Genomic DNA, 22,385 nt, shown 5'->3' on the forward strand with positions numbered 1-22,385 from the left:
AACCTGGCCTAGTGGAAGGTGTCCTTGCCCAAGGCACAGGAGTTTGAACTAGAAGATCCCTTGCAACCCAAACTATGCTATGATTCTGTGATTCTATAAGTGATTCCCTGCTTGCTGACCTCCTCATGCAAGCTGCAAAGCATCTGTAAGACCACAAGCAAAGACTCACAACCACTTCTGATTTGGGGAGCATTGTAGACATGACCTCTGCTTTCTTGATACCATGTGTGTATCTGTAGATGAAGCAATGAAAGTGAAATAGATTCTGAGATGAAGGTTTTCCAGAAATATCATCTTTTCTTCCTTCTCATATAATGTGCAGCCTCTGAAACTCTAATGTTTTTCAATTAACACTAATATGCTAATAAGTGTAGTAAACACACTTTTTAAATCTGAAACAAAAGAATCTCTTTCAACATGTATTTTCTTCTTATGATCTTTGCTCTTATAGCAGTTCAATCAATAGTTTATGTTTTTTCAGTATTTAACTGAAAACATGATGCCTTCATAAAGACGCCACAGTCATTTCATTATTAACATGTCTTTTTTTCTACAAATCAGAAAGGTCATTTCTGTTCTTTTAAAGACTTTTTTTTTTTTTTTTTTTTTTTTGTGAATAGGGTGACTGCAATATATACTGCAGGATACTTCTCTTTGTGCCAGTCATGGAAATCTTCCTGCAAAGGAAATGAGATTCAGTGTTTTTATTGGGAAGATAAAAATACTCAGTTTTTATTTTACAATTTGCTAATAATGAAGCAGGCTGAGAGGATGAATGTACTTGGAATAATAATAAAGGGCAGGGCAGATGCTGAAAGATATTTTTCATGTTTCTTCTGCTAATTGATGTTTGTTTCTTATGTCCTTTGTGTGCACTTCCTGAATTAGTGTAACATTCTCTGAGGATAAGTCAAACTAATTTTCCCCTCCTGACAGCTGCATCCTTGATGATATGCAAGGAATGGTTTCAGCCTTAAAATTTGGCACCCATGAAAACCATGCAGTGGACTCAATGGATTCCAAGGTTTTTAGAAGAGATTGACTGCTCTGCTGCTGCACCCAAAACTAGCCATGCTGGGCTGCAGCTGGGGGTTATACTAAGCCTGCCCTTCCTCACCCACAAGTGCTATGTTGGATCTAAGTAACATCAGTGTAATTACAGCCCAGCACCCACCCTTAGCTGGCTTGCAGAAAATGTGCATACTTCAGGGAGGCAGCAGTGAAACCACTGCCATGGGCTCTAGTTAGAGTCTCGGTGACAAACAGGCTACCAGGCTGGAGAAAAGAGTTGGTGGAGTGAATTTAAAGAGAGCAAGTAAGGCCAGATCTCAGCCCCTATGAGCCATAAAAGGCAGTCTTCATGTTGATTGAAGAGGATTAGAAACCAAAATATCAACAGCAATTTTTGTATCACATGGGTTTTCTTTACAGGTGTTAATCATACATGTTATTAATGAGTTACCATACTGTGTGTCTTGAGTTTCATTACAGGTACCAGCAGTGTATCTAATGTCATTCCTTGCACAGATCAATCAGAATTTTACACTGAATTTAAACTTTATTTCACTTCAGCTCTTAAAAAAAAATGCTATTACTCATAAATTTTGACTACTCTGATTAGAAACGCATAAGTGGATAATGGCCTAACTTCAGTGCTCCATCAATGTAACAAGTAGTCCCTCTACAGCTAGCTCCTACAGCAGCTGCTGTTACGCAGGTCTAAGTCCTATTGACTGATCTATGCCCACCTCCTGCAGAGCAACCTTTCAAAATAGTCTTTGGAAAAGATGACTTCCATGTATAAGCCTGGAGCTTTTCTTGCCAAAGTCAGGCTCTACACATGTAGTTTGGTTGCAAACAGGCTGCTTACTCACTTGTCTTACACTGTTCATCAGGCCCTACTTCCTCATGTTGTGTGAATTTCTTTATTAGTAGTGTGCTTGATCCTGTAATAGAGTTCCAAAAAGCTATTGTGTGTCTGTGTATGTGCACTCCTATGTTCTTCCTTTCTACTCTGTCTTGACATCAAGTACTTTGACACCAGGGAAAAAATGCTTTACATTCAAACATTATACTATGTTCTTCATGAATAAAATATGATTTTGGTTAGCCCAGCAACACATAAAATTCAGCAAATTTATTTATTTATTTATTCTACTCACCTTGTATCAATGGTATTTTCTTCTGGATTTACAATCTCAATATCAGTCAACCTGCAGGGAACTTGACCTTACCCATGTTTCACTGCCAATATTCCTCTTCATGCTGTAATCATACAAATATGCTATAAGTAATTAAATATTGCTTCAGCAAAATTATGGTCTCAAGAGGATGTGCTTGTAAATACACATTTCATTTCAACCTCTTTAAATATTAAAGTAGAGTAGAAAAGTAATATCAGGTATTCCATTGTGCTAAAATGGAATCAAGATGCATGATTGCAGTTCCACAGATGAGTCACAAGATCAAAAAATATATTTGATGGATAGGTGTAACCTTCCATGGCAAAAGTGAAGGTTTAAAATTACTTTAATTAAACTATCTGGGTGTGGAAGTTACTTATATGAACTCACTCATTGCGTGGATTTTAATTATTATTATTTTTTTTAATATATTTTTTTCTGGCACCTGTTTCTCTGTAAGGAAAGATCTATGAGGTGCTAGGATCTTTTTAGATGTTATTGAACAGTCTCTGGATTTGTGGGGAGTTTTCATTTCCATGATGGGCAGGTGTCATGGGGTAAGGATTAAAGACCAAAAGGTATCATTAATATGCAGTTGAAATTACATGAAATACAAATAGTTCTTTAAAAGCCCATGTCCAGCTCATTGAGGTGACACAGTGAAACACTTAAAAGCAAGAAATGACAATGTTCAATGAAATTACAATAGTCAGCATTTGGTCAACTTTAATTTGCCACCACACGGTTACTAACATAGGAATTCAGTCATTAATGAAAATGAGAAATTTCTTAGTATATGGTATAATAATATTTTGGTTTATGGTATAATAATATTTTGTTCACCTGAAATAGTCTAGTCTCTCTAACTTTGTTCTTTTCATTTGTCTTCAGTTTTAAAGTTTTCCCTCTCTCGAAGAATTTTGCAACTAATGAAGTTGCTTTTTACCAGTTCTTGTTAATGTTGTATTTCTTTCCTCCTTATTTGTTAACCAGAAGCTCTATGTTTTTCTTGCCTCTGATACACAGTTTGATTCTGCATAAGGTTTCTGATCTGTTCAGAGGAAAAAAAAAAAAGAAAAAAAAAAAAAAGAGAGAGAGAGAAAGAAACAGGAAAAAAAATCTATTAATATTATACCAAAATTTTATATTTGTCATCCTGTTTGTAGAGAAATTAAGATTACTGGTGTCCTTGCCAAATAAGTACTTACATGATGGCTAATATAAGTGTCTTGCTGCCTTTCAGCTAAGGTCACCTTGTTTCCTCCTGTATCCTGTTTTCTGGTCCATTTGAAGCTTCATATCAATTGTTGACATGGAGTCTGTTGATGAACATGCCCTAAGAGGACCATAAACCAATTTGTGGAGCAAATAAGAAGGTTATGAAAGCAATGACACACCCGGTGATTTTCCACTCCCTGTCTTGTGTATGTATCTTAATTTCCAGATAGCTGGATCAGAAAATGAAAAGAGCTAATAGCCTTCTTGTTCTTTGTGTTCCCCTCCCCCTTTCTGTTAGGTTTCAGTGGACTAGTTCAATAAAAGGAAAAAAGAATACTATTCACTAGAAAACAGTTATTTAGGTACAATAATTTGTACTTTATGTCATATTATAATGGTGAGTGTAAATTTTCCTTTGAACCATGTTTTATTAACATTTTTTTCCACAGAGTTACATCAAAAGACTCTATAAATAAGTGATGTGCTCAGACTGCCAGCTCTTACATGCATACCAATTACCTCTATTGGTTTCAGGACACGTAGTCAGTACTTTAAACAACCCAGATAATATTGCAAACTGAAATATTCAACATCTCCATCTTGGTATGCTGTCACCATGCAGAGAATGATTATAATTGGTAATCAGTTTCACTGCTGGTAAGTTGAGTGGCATGATGCATTTTATATCCATGCTTATGTCAAACTCAATTAACATTCTAACACAGTGTTTTTCAAAGACACAGACCTAATCTGAGCAAAAAACACTCTATTTATTTATTTATTTATTTGTTTGTTTGTTTGTTTGTTTATAATGTTTAAAAATCACAATTCTGTGAAGAGAATAATTTGAATTATGGTATAAATACCATAGCATTTCCTGTTTTAGCTTGCCAGAGAAAAAGGGGAAAAACATATATCTTCAATCCCAGATTTCTGTCTTAATTGGGGCATGACAATGACACGAGAAACTGCGGCAAAATAAGAAATACAAAGAAGTCAAGATTTTTCTTTGTGATTACACACTGCTGTATAAAGGTATCATATGCATACTGTGAACTGAAAAGAGGCTTAATTTTTTTGTTTGTTTTTTAACAAACTGTACTGAACACTGACTTATTTAATAGTTATCCCAGTGTTTTGTCAAATTCCACATAAATGGATGAGAAAACAAAATCATAAAGAGAAATCTAATATATGAAACCTTATTAGGAGAAATGATGAACCTGAATAGGGAAGATAACTGCAGCTTTGTGGACTTCATCAGTAATTGTATCACCCCCACTCCCCTCTGATAGCCAAGGTATTTCTCCTATAATCCTCAACTTCACTTTGTTACAATTCAGCAGACTTTATAGCACAGAACAGAAGAAAGAAAATAGATGAAACATCTTAAAAACAATCCTGAGTGATAAACTTTACACATCTTGTCTAAGGTAGTCCTGTTCCATCCACACTTCCTTTGTTGCATTATCACTCTGCTGGTCACAACTCTGATCTGTCTGTCCTGATGGAACTGACAGCGTTCTCTTTATGTTTTCTCCAGATAGGCTCTTTTCTATGTTAGAGCTACATGGCCTTTTCTTTAATTCTCACATAGGTGAGCCATTGAGTGACCCATATGCTGAAGTGATATACAGACTCACAAAAACAGTTGAGGTTGAAGGGACTTTTTGAGGTCGTAAATTTTGACCCCCTTCCTCAAGCAGAAAGCAGTTTTTCCAAGACCATGTACAGATGCCTTTTTAATATCTCCAAAGAAATTGTCAGAAGGAGAAATACCTAATCAAGCTGTTGATTTGCTCCTCTTTCTTTCTGCAGGTTTGTTGGTGTTTGTGCTTTGTTTTGTTTTGTTCTTTTTTGTTGGGGGTGGGAGGAGGAGGAGGAAGAGGGCAAGGAAAGGGAGTGAAGGTGTTAGAAAATACGAAAACATAACTGCTTTGCTAAAAGGAAGATCCATTGGCAAATGAAACAAAAATATGATAACCTTCATTTAATTCTTTTGAAATAGTAGCACAACTACTATTTCAAAATAGGAGGCAGGTGAGGTTTGTTGAAATTGAAATAAATGTAGTTATATTTTGCTAGAAGTATTTTAATATCTCATGCATGCAAAACTTTCCTGTCAATCTCAAAGGGAAAAACTGTCTGACAGTACTAACTAGAAGCCTCTCTAATGAATATTATCAGAATAAAAATCCAGCTTGTGGAACAATCAAAAAAATCCTTAGTAGCTTTTAGTGGCAGACTCAGACCAAGTTATCCCAACTGATCTTTTTCATCTTCAAAACATGAAAAAAAAAAAGTCAGTGATGTAAATGACCTGAGTAAATGGTTGTAAATGGTTGTAAATGACCATAAGTTGTATGAATAGGCCCTTATGAAGTAGAATGTAGTGGAATGTAGTTTGAGCAGAGTCCTCAAACCTGACTATTCCTGCCCTTTGGTCCTCCAAAACTGAGAGAAGTAATTCAATGTGTTCTAATGAAACCTGACCAAAGACTGGCATGACGAGTTCTGTGTCATGATGTCTGGTCCACTGTAAATTTTTATGTACCGTTGACCTGAAATTTGGAAATGACACTCGCTGTTCTCCCTGGAAGAAATGGAAACATGTTTTGTTGTTCCATATCATCAGGAAGGATGGAGCAGAATGTCCAAATTTTGTATCTTTACTTCTTGAGAACAAAACCTTATTCTTACTTTTTGGTAAGACAGACAATTTTTCCATCACTCTCTCCCTGTCCTCATATCTTGTTCTTTGGTTGTGTTCTTTTATTTAGTTATACTAATACTCGTGGGGTGGTGCAAACCTTTGCTGAACATATTGTAGAATATTATTCTTATGGTGATATACTCTTGGCTCTCCTGTTCTTGTCCATTGAAACCTAAATAACACCTAGTTGCTACCTGATGAATTCAGCTGATTAATTCTGTATTTATTGGAAGTTATTGTTGGAAGTTATTGATACAAAGATATTTCATTAGTCTCTGAATACCAGTCTTGTATGCAATTTTGACATATTGATTTTTCTTACACTATTTTTTTGATAATGATTCCTTTGAGAGTATCAGCTTTTGGTAACAGGACAGAAAATGGGTATCTAAGTCAATTGTTATTACTTTACCTTGATAGGTAAAGTAACTTACCTTGAAATTATTGAATTGACAATTGTTGAAATGACAATTTCAATGTGATTTTTTTTTTTTTTGGCTTTTAAATGAAACATTCCATGATTATTTGCATTGAAACATTTTTATAAAGAGGCTTTAATATGTTTTACTATATTCAAAATATATTTTACATGAGCAGCCTGACAGCAAATCTTTGGAATAGTGTTTGTACCATATTCTTGTAAAGAAATTTTCTCACTTGGTTCTTCCTGAGAGGGTCTTATAACCCCACTGTCACATCTGACCACACTATTTCCCTGAAAAACAATGTCTTCAATATGCCAAGAACATTTATGTAAGCAGTGTCATTTACACAGACTGAATTTCTATGTATCTGAAGACTAACATCCAAGAACACTGTACAGTATTTTGGTTATGAGGTTGATTAATGTAACATGTTCTTAACAGTACTACAAGCAGCATAGATCTGTTGCTTACAGCCATTTAGTATGTACAATATATTTGCTCAGTGCAAAAGCTCCTGGGTTTTGAATATTGTCACAGATTAAATTTAATTTAACAATTTTGAGGACTTTTTATTTTAATTTGTCAACTTCTGAGAACATCTGAACAGTTATTTCTCTCTCTTGATATGGCTTTTATCACAGTAGGAGCAGAATGCATGATGTGCATTGTTCTTCACTAGACTTTTATAATTGGTCTGTACAAGTAATTAGTATTCATGTGGCATATTTAGTTTAACACAGGAAGCTGAATCTGATATACTATATGAAAACTATTTGATTCTCTGAGCAACCTCATTAAAAGGCATGTTTGGAAACTAAATATGTGAAACAGTACATTGGAACCTGATAATATGATTATTGCTAAAATATTAATTAGGAAAATAGTAAAATCATAATAATGCATATTATGACAATGCTGATGCTTGGACAGCACTTACTATTTAAAATGCCCAGCACTGCATTTTAGATTGCAGATACATGTATTTTTAATGATCACTGGGAATAATAATATGGAAGATTTGTCATTACCAGATATCCATTCCTTGAATTTTTTCTCCTTCTCCTTGCATTTCCCTTTTGACATAAAAATATGACAATTTGCATTAAATTCATATTTAATTCATAATTCTATGTTATGTCATATAATGACCTAAGTCTCCGAAAGGGACTACAAGAAATTTTAAAAGTACAACAGTGATTACAAAATAAATATATAGCCAAAACATTTTGGTTATCATATAGTCCATAAGTTGAGCTTCTTTTTCAATAAAAGGCAAAATTTGTGGATCTGTGGCCTCCTCTATCAGCCTCATCTTTCATTTCCTTTTTGCTTTTATCATTGTCTGCATTCACAGAAAATGCAGGAAATAATAGTTCATGTTAAAACAGTGACAAAGACATCCTGCTAACATCTGCGTGTCTTTTACGCTGAAGTGATTTATTATGTCTGTGGCTATTTCAGACTTTCAAAATTACAAGAAATGATCTATTGTTGTACCCACATTTCAAAAAGGTGGACAAATATTTGCAAATACACAATGCACATGCTTGTTTAATAAGAATTTCTGGTAAAATAGAGTGTAAATTTCTAGAAAACATTTCAATCTGGAAAAATTTGTGAGACTAATGAATTTCTGGTAAAATAGAGTGCAAATTTCCAGAAAACTTATTTCAGTCTGGAAAAATTTGTGAGACTAATTTGTACTTGTGTTTCAGAAGATATTTTTCACACAAGTATCCAGACAAATAATAGAACTAATCCCATACTATTTCTGTGATAAATCTTACTCTGATTATTTTCACACATTTAGAAACTGAGATCAAACTCTCAAAATAAGTGAATTGTGATTAACTTGAGAGGCAGGTGACTATTCAAAATTTCTGTGACATTTACCTGACAATATATTTGGAAAGTAGCACTTCACAGAACTTCCCTTAGTGGTGACAGACATTCTTACACACTAGTTATAACTTTTCCTACTGGTGATCCTTACTTTTTGCAATCTTCTCTTTGATACATATTCTTCCTTACTTCCAACCATCCTTTTCTTTTTCCACTCATCCCTTACAGTCCTTCATTCTCAGTTATGCCTCACATCTCTCTTCATGTTTTTTTTTCTTCAGTGATAGAAACAGCCCTGAAAAGAAAACCCATCCCAAGACCAAACTATGTCAGACAGGCACAGGTGGCCCCTGCTCAAGCACATGTAAGAAATGTGCCAGCAGCTGTTGGGGCTGAAAATGTTTTCTGGAAAAAATACAATAAGACAAAGGGTGACCCTGGGGGACACTGAGACCATGGGGTATCCTGTAACGTGTGTGAACAAAGGGACCTGAGAGTGGGGATGGGAGAAGATAGGCATTCACCTCAGTATGTCTGTAAATGTTCTTGCCTATTTTTAACTCAACACCTGAACTGGCAGCCAGAAGTTGGTCTGGCAATATATTAAGTGAAATTCTCAGACTCAAGATGTCCCAAAGCTGAGTTCAGTGGCAGTGGTGAGAGTCAGTTCTGCAAGGTTCAGGCAGCAATCAGGCAGCAGCATGAACCATGCTTTTTGGGTAGAGCTTATGCAAAGACATAGGAAGAGCTCTCCCTCATTTCCTGAAACTCTCATCCTCTGGAGCCACTTCTCTGCTTCCACAGTTTGTACATCACAGGACTAGCCAAGATAGAAACATCAAACACCCTCCACCCTCCATTCTACCCCTCACCCCGAAGGGAAATGTAAAAATATAAATAAATAAAAAATATATATATAAAATAAATAAATAAATAAAACATTAAAACAGCAATTGCATTGTGAAGTGGAAACACACAGGAGATAGTTTGGGGCCACAAGACATTTTATACAGCTTCATACAAGTTGAATATTAATATCACTTTGTTTAAGAAGAAGCAGTTATAAAAACTTATTCAGTAGCAAACAGCATAACCTTGGCCAGACAGCCTGAGAGTGTTCTAGGCTTCTCATCTGATATACTGCCATGTATGTGAACAGATGAATAATGGGGAGCAGAGGTATTGGTTATAAGCCTTTCTGAGTGAAATTGTCATTATAGATAGGAGTGACATCTCTGAGACTGCAAAGCCTCACTGAACCCCAGGAAAAAAAAAATGAGATCAACCTACTAAGTAGTTAATGTCCTGTCCCATAGATCATCCTCTACCAATGTCAGATACACCAAGATGTTCATATTGCTACTGCTTGGTGGTCATCCTGGCAGCTCAGCAATACAGGGAAGCACACAGTTAGGAGAATCTAGTTTCTTGCTGAAGATGGATCAAGGAATGTCACAGAAGTGTTGGATTATGCACTAGCTATAAATATAATTGAATTTGTTATTCCTAAATTGTTCACTTTATCCCTTCTTCCCCTGTCTTCAATAAATACAATGCATTTTTCAAACACAAATTTGTACGGGAAAGGCTGATTACACAGTCTGTTTTTACGTTGAAAGTCTAGAACTGCTGAAGGCTTCATGACCTAGACCCTCATTTAATTAATTGAGTCCAGTCTACACTCTATCTACCCTTGACACAAACTGGCTCCATCAGCCATACTAACTGGAAATGCATTTTTATGAACCAGAGAAATTAACTAAAATTACACACTGTGTTTTTACGAGTTTTGAGTTCCTTTCTCCTTTGTGCTGAAAGATACCTAAAAAACAGGTCTGTTCTGTGAAGTTAATAAGACTCTGGCCCACATATTATATATATTATATTATATATATATATATATATATATAACACAATATATTGCACAGCTCAAAACAATACCTGGTTAATTTTTAAGTTGCAAAGAATAGGGCTGGAATATCTCTCAGTTGAATCAGATAAAGGAAGATTCTTCTAAGAGGATTTCAGATGAAATTATTTTTTTCAAAGCAACAGAGTAAGGAGCTTCCTAACATTATTTCTAAACATAAACACTAAAGCCCATTCCTTGGTGTCTATAACAAGAGTTAAGAAGCTGCCTCTTCCTGTGTTCTGGGACATTCCACTGAAGTGTTCCAGATCTGCCTCCCTTGAAAATGTTAAATCCCCCTCACAACTCTAAAAAAAATGCCCATTTACTCATATGTTATTCAAACTGACCATAAAATTGTCAAAGTGACTGTTTTTTATCCCCTCAAAAGAAAGCACAGTTATAATTTCTCTCAGAGTACACAACTTGGATGTAATAAATGCAGAGAAAGTAGTTTGTTCTGGATGCCAGACACACGCAGCTACTAGCTTTCCTGTCCTTTTCTTTCTGCAGACAAAACACCACAGAGAACACAATGTCATCCAGAACCTGTCCATATTAACCAATTACACAATGACTTGATGCACCCCTGTAATCTTTTCCACTTTAGTCTAGACCTGTTTTGTAAATACTAAAGTTGCCAGAAAATTTTAACCAAAGGAAAATAAGTGTACTGCTTAGGTCAGGAAAAAAAAAAAAAAGTGACACAGCACAAATGAGATCTGTGTTAAGATGGAACATCAATTCATCAATTTATCACCCCAGCTGAATACACAAAAATAATTTGTAAAACCACATTGTTTATTATACCACTACAAAGAGGTGTATTTGAAAATAATATGGCTCACAGGTTCTTAAGAGTTGAGTCTCTAAAATGAGACTTCTTTACTTTTTTCTTTTTTTTTTTTTTCTCCCCTTTCCTCTCCCTGTGAGGTGTGGTGTCCTGCTGCAAAGCAACTGTTAAGTAAGGATAAGGTAGTATCTCCTGGGTTCAATTTGTTCAATTCACATGTAAGTAAAGCAAGCATAATTATAAGCATAAGAAAGCGTGTGTTAAACACATAGCATTAGGATGTTGGATAGGCACGTAGCTGTTATTCTTAACAAACAAACAAACAAACAAACAAAACCCTCTTCTGTGTTTTGCTCCTTCAGGATAAAGCAGTAAAGTCAGTACAGTCTCCATGAGTCATATGTTTCAGGCCTCTCTTACAGACCAATGGGAGAAGAACACCTTTCCTGGAGAAGAGTAAAGAGAGTTAAGACAACAGCAGAACTGAGAGATATTGCTTCTTTTGTGTATAATCATGTGTATAATCATGTATAATTTATGCATCCAGAAGTGTCTTCCTTGCAGCAAGAGAATGCTGAAGATTCGTGTTCTACAATTAAACACAACATGCAGATCCTTTTGTGCAGAACTGTCACCGAGCAGTTTTTCCACACTCCACATCTGAATGACTGATTATTCCTACCTAGATTATTATTCCTACCTACAAGAATAATTTTCTGTACTCCATCTCTTCTTTCCTTCTTTTCATTTTCTTTCTCTCTTTTCCTTCTTTTTCCTCTGTCTGGTTATTTATTCAGTTTGTCAAGACCATTTTATATTCTAAAGTTGCCCTCTGGTATATGCAACTACTTTTAGCCTGGTGTGGTCTTCAAATGTACTAATTATGACCTAGTCCATTATCTAGGTCATTAGTGATTTAAATAGTATGTGATTGGGAGCAGAGCGTTAGGGAATCCCCACCTGATTTTCTTTTCTATTCTGATGGTGAGGTATTGATAACAGCTCAATGGGGTTATGCAAATGTGAGATGTTTCCATTAAGTCCTTTTCTTCTACTTTATATGTTGAAATGAATTGGTGGGATACCATCAAAAATCCTCTTTAAGCTTTGCAAACCTGAGGCCTTAATGCTTCAGTAACCCAAATGGCTTGAAAGTTGTATCCACTGCTACAAAGGGGTTCTTATATTTCTGGATCCTTCCTGGCATAGGGTTTTGTCCCTCTGACTTTAGAATGTCACTGGTGATGGTTTGATTATCAGTTCGGCACTTAGCATGCTGTTACAGAAAGAGGAAAGTTCAAAATAAACAAACAAAAAAATAATGTTTAAAACTTATTTTAAAAGCTACTACAAGCTCCTACTATTAAGAATATGTACTGAAATTTTCTAGTTTTCAGAAACTATTTTTTTGTGCTAGATTATAACACATCAAATTCAAAAATTCTGGCTCAAACTGTATTAAAAAACAGTGTTCTTTTATTAAGAAATAAAACTTTTCCCAGTGACAGAATACTGATGCAGTTCTGTTCATTGACTTGATTAACATCTTGCAAGTAGAATAGCAGAATCTCATTTCAGAAAATAACTCTATAATTTCATGTACCTACCATAAAAACAAGCAAATTGACACCCTGCCAGGAATAGCCAGAGGAGATCTTAGAAGAGAGTTCATAATGATACTGTTACCATATTGCACATCTGTAAATAATTCATTAAGTCAACCACCCTTTTGTTTTAAGTAAACATGAGCAGATGCCTTCCTAAATTGGATGTAGAAAACAGTTTTCAACAAAACGTTGTTGTAATATGATGCTTAAAAAGAGTAATATTTTTCTCTCATTGATTTTTGAAGCATTACTGACTCCAATAATTCACAGTGATTACTTCTTTAAGTCTCTTATTGTTTTTCCAAACTTTTTCCAAACTTTTGCTATCTGATAGGTTTCACAGTTAACTATAAAATGGCATAAAATAACAAAATAAATTCAAAAGCAATTAGAAGAACAGAGAAGTTTCTCACAGGCCGGAAATACTAATATTAATTATATAATACAAGACCTGCAGTTAAGACCTTATGTTTAGAAATAAATGTATTTAGAGAATCTGTGAACAGAACTAAACAAGTAATTAAAAGACAAGAAACAGCTGTAGGGATCAAAGCAAAAGGTTAAGGTTAGTGTTTACGCAGATGAAGATTCCCTAATAGTCAGCTCGTAAAATCAGGTCATACCTTTCAAAGTACCACAATTATAAAGCGTGGAATTGTGCATAATAATAATAATTGTGCATACTATCTGTGACTTTGTTGTGTTCTCTTCACTTCCCCAGTGATGTGGGAAGACTTACATAGGATTAAGTAGTGATATTTAATACTTGTTCTTTCTAGTTTGAATTTCACAAATGTGTCTTCCTGTTAATGCTTTTTGAGTGTGTGTGTTTGTGTGCAAGTTCACTCAGTATAAGCTTTTCTTACATGCACAGACTATATTCTAAGCTTGTCTTTTCTGTGAAAAAATTAAAATAAGAAACAGGTATGCTGAGAGTTTATTTTATCTGCAAATTAGGTTTATTTTTCATGTAAGGTCTGAACAATATAATAAAATATCCCTTTCAATCATGATTTCCATGAATAGTTTTTAAGTGTGCTGTAACTTATCATTAAAATCAAATGCTCATGACAGTCTATGTACCATACTCTATTTACCACTTCAATCAATTATTAAACTACATTTCAAGTTTTTACCAAGCTTTATAATGAATGTTTCTTGTCCTTTAGAAAATTCTATAAGGGCATCCCCAGACAGATGTTCCACTTATTGAAAATAAATAAAATGTGTGTAGTAATATCCATTTTATTAATCCAACTGATGTTTCAGTACTGTTACAATGATTGTAAAATTTTGAGTTAGAAAACTCATATCATTTTTCATATGTATTACATAACTTTTATAATACAATAGGGTGTTTGTAAGTTAGTTTGTTTAGTTTTGGTTTGGTTTGGCTCTTAAATCACAGTTAGATACTATATATCTGAACTAGCTTTATTTACTATGAAGTTATTGTGGAGAAAAAAGAAATAAAACAGTGAATTAAACCCATATTTTTCTAACCATCTCTCATATTATCTTCTTTCCTTTTCCAATAATAAATTATAAATTATTTCTTTCTCTGTAGATAGAAGACAGAGGACTGCACAAATGCCATGTGTGAATATCTCAAACATTATACAGAGGAAGTATAAAATCTAATTGTAGGATTACTGCTTTTAGGTCTGGGGCCTCCAGCACAAGTAGGACATGATTTATTAGATTGCATGGTCCCCCTTAGGATGTCCATGAGGATGATCAAAGTGCTGGAGCATGATGTTTTCTATGAAGACATGCTGAGGGAGTTGGGGTTGTTCAACCTGGAGAAGAGAAGGCTCCAGGGAGACCTTATAGCAGCCTTTCAGTACCTAAGGGGGGCTACAGGAAAGCTGAGGAAGGTCAGGCTGGATGGAGCTTTGGGAACCCTGGTTTGGAAGATGTCCATGCCAATGGCCGGGGATGGGGGGGGGGGGGGGGACGGGACTGGATGGTCTCTAATGTTTCCAATTCAGTTTATGATTCTGTGATTCTTACGACCTCATGTCCAAAGGAATATTTATACTCTTCAGATCTCACAGGCTCCGGCACACTTTCTGGCTATTTTTTTCAATGAAGTGAATGTGTTTAGTGTGGATATAATGGAGAAAAAAATATGCGGATATTACAATCTTCCTTTATTTATACATTGTTCATATATTTAACATGGCAAAGTGTGGCATTAAATACCCTTGGTTCTAATTAAACCTTCTAGTCATGACTCTTCTGAGTAGCTTATATCTGAACTTAATATCTCATATATGAGTAACAATGTTGACAATTAAAGCACGTGTGAAAGCAATTTCATAATTAAGTACTGCCATGCCAAGGGCCTTAGTTAATATTGGAAGTGGTTTGCAGTGAGGTCACAATGTGTTTGTTTTTTTTCCCATTTTCTACAAAGAATAGATGAATTTTGATTCAACCATAAAATGCTACACATACAAATAGTTCACTCTTGCAAACTAACTAAAAATTAGTTTGCCAGACCAGAGATCTAGATGGACTTGATCAACTGGCTAGAGATTTTCAGGTGGAGGACATAGAGGGAAAGGCTTGTAAGGTTTTTTAACTTTGGATATAATAGACAATGTAATTACTAGCCTGAAATTGTGTGATTTATGTTGGATCCGTAATATGCTGATTTTCTGCATGCAGCTGAAATCTCTCTCAGAAAGATTTACAGTGTTAATAACCTCAAGCTATTTTAAGTCATACTCAATCTTCGTAGAAACAGCATAGACATTATACATTTATTTATTTTTATTTTTTGGGTTTGGTTTTGTTAGGGTTTTGTTGTTGTTGATGATTATTTGTTTGTTTGTTTTCCCTCACATTTCTTTCCCTGTGGTTACAGCCTTATATTTTAAATATAAGCTGTTTGATGAAAATAGTATTGTACATTCACACTTTGAGAATGCTCACAAGGTTGTGACTTGCTTCTTCTCCTCTCACCCACATTTCCTTTGTTATATCATTACGTGAGGAAGAAAGACTGTTGCCCTGTGTCAGATAGAACTGAACAAATGGCTTTGGGTTAAACTGATTCAATCGGGAATCATTTAATTTCAACAGCATTTCACTTACTATGAGCTCAGTAGATAGTCCTAAATGGTTATCTGAGTGTCCACATTTCAACAAGCAAACACATGGCAAACTTATATAAATGTCCTTAAGCAGACAATTCTATTTCTTTGAAAATGAGTAGTCACACATCCCAACTGACTAACAGCAGAAAGGTTTAAAAGAACAGGTCCTTAACCTTGCAAAATATTAGAAGTCTAGATGAAATCTTAACTTCAGGACATTCTCTAGGGAACATGGTTTGATGTCTATGAGATCAGCTTGTTGTCAATGATGTGATATTTAAATAATTCTGAAAAGGTAACTCTCTTTGAATATGTATTTTTTTCTTTTAGTTATTATCTAAAGCAACCATTGTCCTCAATTTCTTTCCAAGTGACCTTTTCAATTTGAAGTAGGACTTTTCTTATGAATAAATGATCTCATGTTAAAAAATATGTCACAGCCTTGTTTTCTGTGTTTTATTTAGCAGTGCCATAAAGAAGATAAAACTAAATTAATCTTATCAGTAAGGTAACAAACAACCCAGTTACTTGAAAACAAAACACTGATTTTGCTTTGCTTTTGTCAAATCCTTTACCTTTTTCAAAAAAAAAAAAAGTTCCTAGTCTTCAGAAATCCGATACACCAATAATATTGACCATGAAGAGAAGACTGAAAGAAAATCTGTGCCATTTTACTGAGCATACTGGGGGGTAAATGGAGGAAAGTCCATGCTGAGTACTGTATCCAGTCATTAAGATCATGTTAACAGCTGGCTTAGCAATGCAGTTGCACTTACAATTCTGACTGCCTTCTCCAAAAGATCCTGATTAGAAGAAAAGGATGAACTAAACTTCAAACTATACTCTTTCATCCATTCAAAGAAACACAGAGCCATCCTATGTTGTTCTTGTATCTCCAATGCCCAATTTATAAGTTTTAAAAGTCAATAATTACACTTCTTCTGTATTTATATATCAGACAAAGCCTTTGATGTAGTATGACTTTTGTTTATTGTTTGGATGGGCTTTGTTTACTTTTTTATTATTATTGTGTGTGTGTTTGTGTGTAAAGACAAAAAGGCTTATGTTTTGACAGAATGCTCACAACCTCTTGCAATTCCATTCTCTCTTCTCAAGCCAGGTCCACCCTTTGAAGTTCTGTAATTTCAGACATACTGTTGCTAGGTTGTCCAGCAGTGATCAGAGCTGGTACTGAGTTATTTAAGCCATGTTTTTTTCTCCGGAAAACCTACTCTAACACTTTAATATCAAAAAATTATGATTTAGGTTTTGAAGGTTATTACAATCCCTGTGTTTATAACAATGGAAGGACAGTCTTCTTTTATGACCTTGGTATCACAGCTAGGCCATGATTGTGCAAAATTATTATCTGGACTTGTAACATTTTGTATTTAACTTCAAAGTGTGTGCTGAATTCAGCCATTGTACTTTCTGCTAGTATTTTTGATACTGATAATCATTACTTTTTGTGAAGTAAACAGGTAACATCTGCTTGTAAAAGTCATCTGCCTTATAACCAGGTCTTCCTGTTGCAGTGGTGAATATCAGATATTATGTCATGAATAATGTTGTAATTTGTTTAAATATGTGTAATAGTTTCACACTTGCATTGACTGAATACATAGTTTCCTTGTAAATAAGTGACTTCCACAGTGGGCAACAGTCTGTCCAATTCTATTTTATCCAAGACTATTTTAGATCAGTGAAAAAATTGTTAGAAAACACATGCTAAGAGGACCTTTATCATTTATCATTGTTATTGTTATTATTTTTGCTGAGGCGATCGGCTCTGGGGCAGACGCGTTCTGCAGCGGAGCAGGGGATCGGGCCAGGCAGGGCTAATTTTTCTGGCATCGAGCCTAATTGAGGGAGCCGCCAGGACCTGGCAGCCCTCGTGAGTGAGGGGAACGAGGCATAGGCGGAGCCAGCAGCACCCCCTCCCCAGCCGTTCAAAAGCTGCCCCTATGGAGCGCGAGTGACCAGGAGCGCGGCGACCAGGACGGGCAAACAGGGCGTGGCGCAGGTAGGGCAGAGCGCTCACCCCACCCACACGAACACCTCCTTAATGACAGCCGGTAGCTAGGCGATAATGGTCTCCACCAGGCATGGTGCGCTCTCCAGGAAGTTGGTACACACCCAGACCGACTGCCCGTTAAAAAATGCAGCAGTTCAGGTCACTGGATGCAAGGAGTGTCTGAGCCTGTTGCTGCCATCGACAGGAGGCAGAGAAACTGTGTGCGTGAGGTGCGAGCATGTGGATGACCTGGTCCGCACGGTGGCGGAGCTCAAGGAGGAGGTGGAGAGGTTGAGGGATATCAGGGAGTGTGAGCGGGAGATAGACTTGTGGAGTAACTCCCTGAAGGGCCTGAAGGACAGGTACCGGGGTGAGACACCCCAAATGGAGGTGGATCCCCTGCCCTGTTGCCGTCAGGCAGAGGGAGGGGATCTGGGAGTTGAGGAGGAATGGAAACAGGTCCCTGCTTGACATTGCAGGCGATGCCCTCCCCTTCAGGCCCCACCTTCCCAGGTGCCCTTACGCAACAGGTTTGAGGCCCTGGAGCTCGACAGACCGGTGGGTGAGGAAGAGGTAGCAAGTGTTCCCAGGAGGATGTCTAGGGCAAGGAGGTCGACTCCACGCCTCAGGACTGCCTCCATCAAGAAAGACAGAAGGGTGATTGTTGTGGGAGACTCTCTTCTTAGGGGAACAGAGGGCCCTATTTGTCGGCCTGACCCTACCCACAGGGAAGTCTGCTGCCTCCCTGGGGCCAGGGTCAGGGACATTGCCAGGAAGCTTCCCAACCTGGTTCGCCCCTCTGACTATTCTCCTCTTTTGATAGTCCAGGCAGGTAGTGACGCCATTGAAGAGAGAAGCCTAAAGGCTATCAAAAGAGACTTTAGGGGGCTGGGACGGTTAGTGGATGGAGCGGGAGTGCAGGTGGTGTTTTCATCCATCCCTATGGTGGCAGGGAGGGGTACAGAGAGGACACAGAAAGCCCACCTGTTAAACACGTGGCTCAGGGGCTGGTGCCAATGCAGAAATCTTGGGATTTTCAACCATGGGACACTTTACTCGGCACCCGGCCTGATGGCTGCAGACGGGTCCTTATCTTTTAGGGGAAAAGGTATCCTGGGCCAGGAGGTGGCAGGGCTCATTGAGAGGGCTTTAACCCACGTAAGAAGGGGGATGGGGCTGAAGCAAGGATTGTTGGAGCTGTTCTCCAACATTCTCTAGGGAACATTTACCAGGGGATAAGGTAATGGCTCAGCTGAATTGCATCTACACCAATGCATGCAGCATGGGTAACAAACAGGAGGAGCTGGAAGCCATCGTGCAGCAGGCAAGCTACGACTTGGTTGCCATCACTAGGAGGTCTAGGAGGTTTCTGGAGAGCATGGAAGATAGCTTCCTGACGCAGCTGGTTAGTGAACCTACCAGGAGTGGCACCCCGCAAGACCTTCTCTTAGCAGACAGAGAAGGACTGGTGGAGGATGTGATTGTCAGGAGCTGTCTTGGGCAGAGTGACCACGAAATGGTGGAGTTCACTATTCTTGGCGAGGCCAGGAAGGGGACCAGTAAAACCACTGTATTGGACTTCCGGAACGCTGACTTTGTGCTGCTAAGGACACTGGTTGGTGGAGTCCCTTGGGAGGCGGTTCTGAAGGGCAGAGGGGTCCAGGAAGGCTGGGTGCTCTTCAAGAGGGAAATCTTAATGGCGCAGGAGTGGTCTGTCCCCACTTGCCCAAAGACGAGCTGGCGGAGAAGAAGACCAGCCTGGCTGAACAGAGAATTGTGGCTTGAGCTTAGGAGAAAAAAGAGGGTTTATAATCTTTGGAAAAGTGGGCAGGCCACTAGGGAGGACTATAAGGATGTTGCGAGGCTGTGCAGGGACAAAATTAGGAAGGCCAAAGCTCATCTAGAGCTCAATCTGGCTACTGCTGTTAAAGATAACAAAAAATGTTTTTATAAATACATCAACACAAAAAGGAGGACTAAGGAGAATCTCCATCCTCTACTGGATGCGGGGGGAAACTTAGTGACAAGAGATGAGGAAAAGGCGGAGGTGTTTAATACCTTCTTCACCTCAGCCTTTAGCGGCAATACCGGTTGTTCTCTGGATACCCAGTACCCTGAGCTGGTGGAAGGGGATGGGGAGCAGGATGTGGCCCTCACCATCCACGAAGAACTGGTTGGTGACCTGGTACGGCACTTGGATGTGCACAAGTTGATGGGGCCAAATGGGATCCACCCAAGGGTACTGAGAGAACTGGCAGAAGAGCTGGCCAAGCCACTATCCATCATTTATCAGCAGTCCTGGCTATTGGGGGAGGTCCCAGTTGACTGGTGGCTAGCAAATGTGACGCTCATCTACAAGAAGGACCTGAGGGCAGACCTGGGGAACTATAGGCCTGTCAGTTTGACCTCAGTACCAGGGAAGCTCATGGAGCAGATCCTCTTGAGAATCATCATGCAACACTTGCAGGGCAAGCAGGCGATCAGGTCCAGTCAGCATGGGTTTATGGAAGGCAGATCCTGCTTGACGAACCTGATCTCCTTCTATGACAAAGCGACACGCTGGGTGGATGAGGGAAGGGCTGTGGATGTGGTTTACCTTGACTTCAGCAAGGCTTTTGACACCATCTCCCACAGCATTCTCCTCAAGAAACTGGCTGCTCTTGGCTTGGACTGGAGCACGCTTCGTTGGGTTAGAAACTGGCTGGATAGCTGAGCCCAGAGTCATCATGAATGGAGCCAAATCCAGCTGGAGGCCAGTCACTAGTGGCGTTCCCCAGGTCTCGGTGCTGGGGCTGGTCCTCTTTAATATCTTCATCGATGATCTGGACGAGGACATTGAGTGCACTCTCAGTAAGTTCGCAGATGACACCAAGCTAGGTGCGTGTGTCGATCTGCTTGAGGGTAGGAAGGTTCTGCAGGAGGATCTGGATAGGCTGCACCGATGGCCTGAGGTCAACTGCATGAAGTTCAACAAGGCCAAGTGCCAGGTCCTGCACCTGGGGTGCAATAACCCCAAGCAGAGCTAGAGACTGGGAGAGGAGTGGTTGGAAAGCTGCCTGGCGGAGAAGGACCTGGGAGTATTGGTTGATAGTCAGCTGAATATGAGCCAGTAGTGTGCTCAGGTGGCCCAGAAAGCCAACAGCATCCTGGTTTGCATAAGAAACAGTGTGACCAGCAGGGCTAGGGAGGTGATTGACCCCCTGTACTCGGCTCTGGTGAGGCTGCACCTCGAGTGCTGTGTTTAGTTTTGGGCCCCTCGCTACAAGAAGGACATCGAGGTGCTTGAGTGGGTCCAGAGAAGGGCGACGAAGCTGGTGAGGGGCCTGGAGAACAAGTCCTACGAGGAGCGGCTGAGAGAGCTGGGCTTGTTCAGCCTGGAGAAAAGGAGGCTCTGGGGTGACCTTATAGCTCTTTACAGATACCTTAAAGGAAGCTGTAACGAGGTGGGGGTTGGTCTGTTCTCCCACGTGCCTGGTGACAGGACGAGGGGGAATGGGCTTAAGTTGCACCAGGGGAGTTTTAGGTTGGATGTTAGGAAGAACTTCTTTACCAAAAGGTTGTTAGACATTGGAACGGGCTGCCCAGGGAAGTGGTGGAGTCACCATCCCTGGAAGTCTTTAAGAGACTTTTAGATGTATAGCTTAGTGATATGGTTTAGTGGGGACTGTTAGCATTAGGTCAGAGGTTGGACTCGATGATCTTGAGGTCTCTTCCAACCTAGAAATTCTGTGATTCTGTGATTCTGTGATTTAATTAATTAATATAGTGGTGATTATGATAATAATAATAATAATATTAACAATAATAACAATAATAATATATAATATATAATAATAATAACAACATTGTTCTCTTCCTCTAGTTGCTGCTAGAAATATCAGTCCAATCATTTTGATGGTTAGTTCATTATTTGCCCTACTTCTCCTGGTTAGAAATACTGTTTTCTGCTGTCTTGTCTGAGCTGATGAAGGAAAAAGCTGTTTTGTTTTGTTTTGTTTGTTAATATTTTCAGTTTCTGCACAAAAATTGAGTATTATGGCTTGCCTTAGAGTAAAGATGAAGCCCTACCAAATGTAAAGAGAGAAAGAATACTTTATAAAAGAGCTGCCAATTTCTTTTCTTATTAACTGTCAATGTGGTATCTATTATGCTAGTGAAGCAGCTGTGGTGAGAAAGGTGGATCTTTTTAACCTATATTTAATTTTTAATTGCTAATGGTTATGGGTTTTCTTTTGGCACCTGGAGTATGTAAGCTGTCCTAAACCATTATCAGCTTTTTGCAAACATCATGGAGCTCACATTCAGCTCAGAAGCTGCCATAATGTATACACTGCTTTTTTTTTCTGTTTTTGTCTCCCATAAAATTAAATGTTCAAATATTGGTCCTAAATATTTTCTCCTTCCAGGCTACATAGAGGATAGTTATGTTCCTGCTGCTGCATTTATTTGGAATAATGAACTCTGAATAACGGTTGACTCATTTATACACTGACTTAATGTGCTTGACTCTTTAGCACAATTATTTTGAATAGCACTGATAGTATTTAGCTTAGCACTGATCAAGCTGATGTGACTTT

The 22,385-nt window shown here is 38.2% G+C and overlaps 1 long non-coding RNA gene across 3 annotated transcripts in view; it reads right to left on the bottom strand.

The window, feature by feature from the left end:
* Positions 1-22,385, bottom strand: part of LOC137848485 (uncharacterized) — a 61,865-nt gene that overhangs the window by 15,280 nt on the left and 24,200 nt on the right. The window contains exons 2-4 of one of the 3 annotated variants that reach the window (XR_011091385.1): positions 3,392-3,519; positions 3,027-3,216; positions 2,163-2,265 (exon numbers count right to left, since the gene is read on the bottom strand). This is a non-coding gene — a long non-coding RNA (uncharacterized lncRNA). Of the gene's footprint in view, positions 1-2,162; positions 2,266-3,026; positions 3,235-3,391; positions 4,087-22,385 lie in introns of those variants that run through there. The other 2 variants (XR_011091384.1, XR_011091383.1) reach the window with 2 other exon arrangements.

The sequence above is a fragment of the Anas acuta genome, chromosome Z, assembly GCF_963932015.1.
Source record: "Anas acuta chromosome Z, bAnaAcu1.1, whole genome shotgun sequence".
Lineage (NCBI taxonomy): Eukaryota > Metazoa > Chordata > Aves > Anseriformes > Anatidae > Anas > Anas acuta.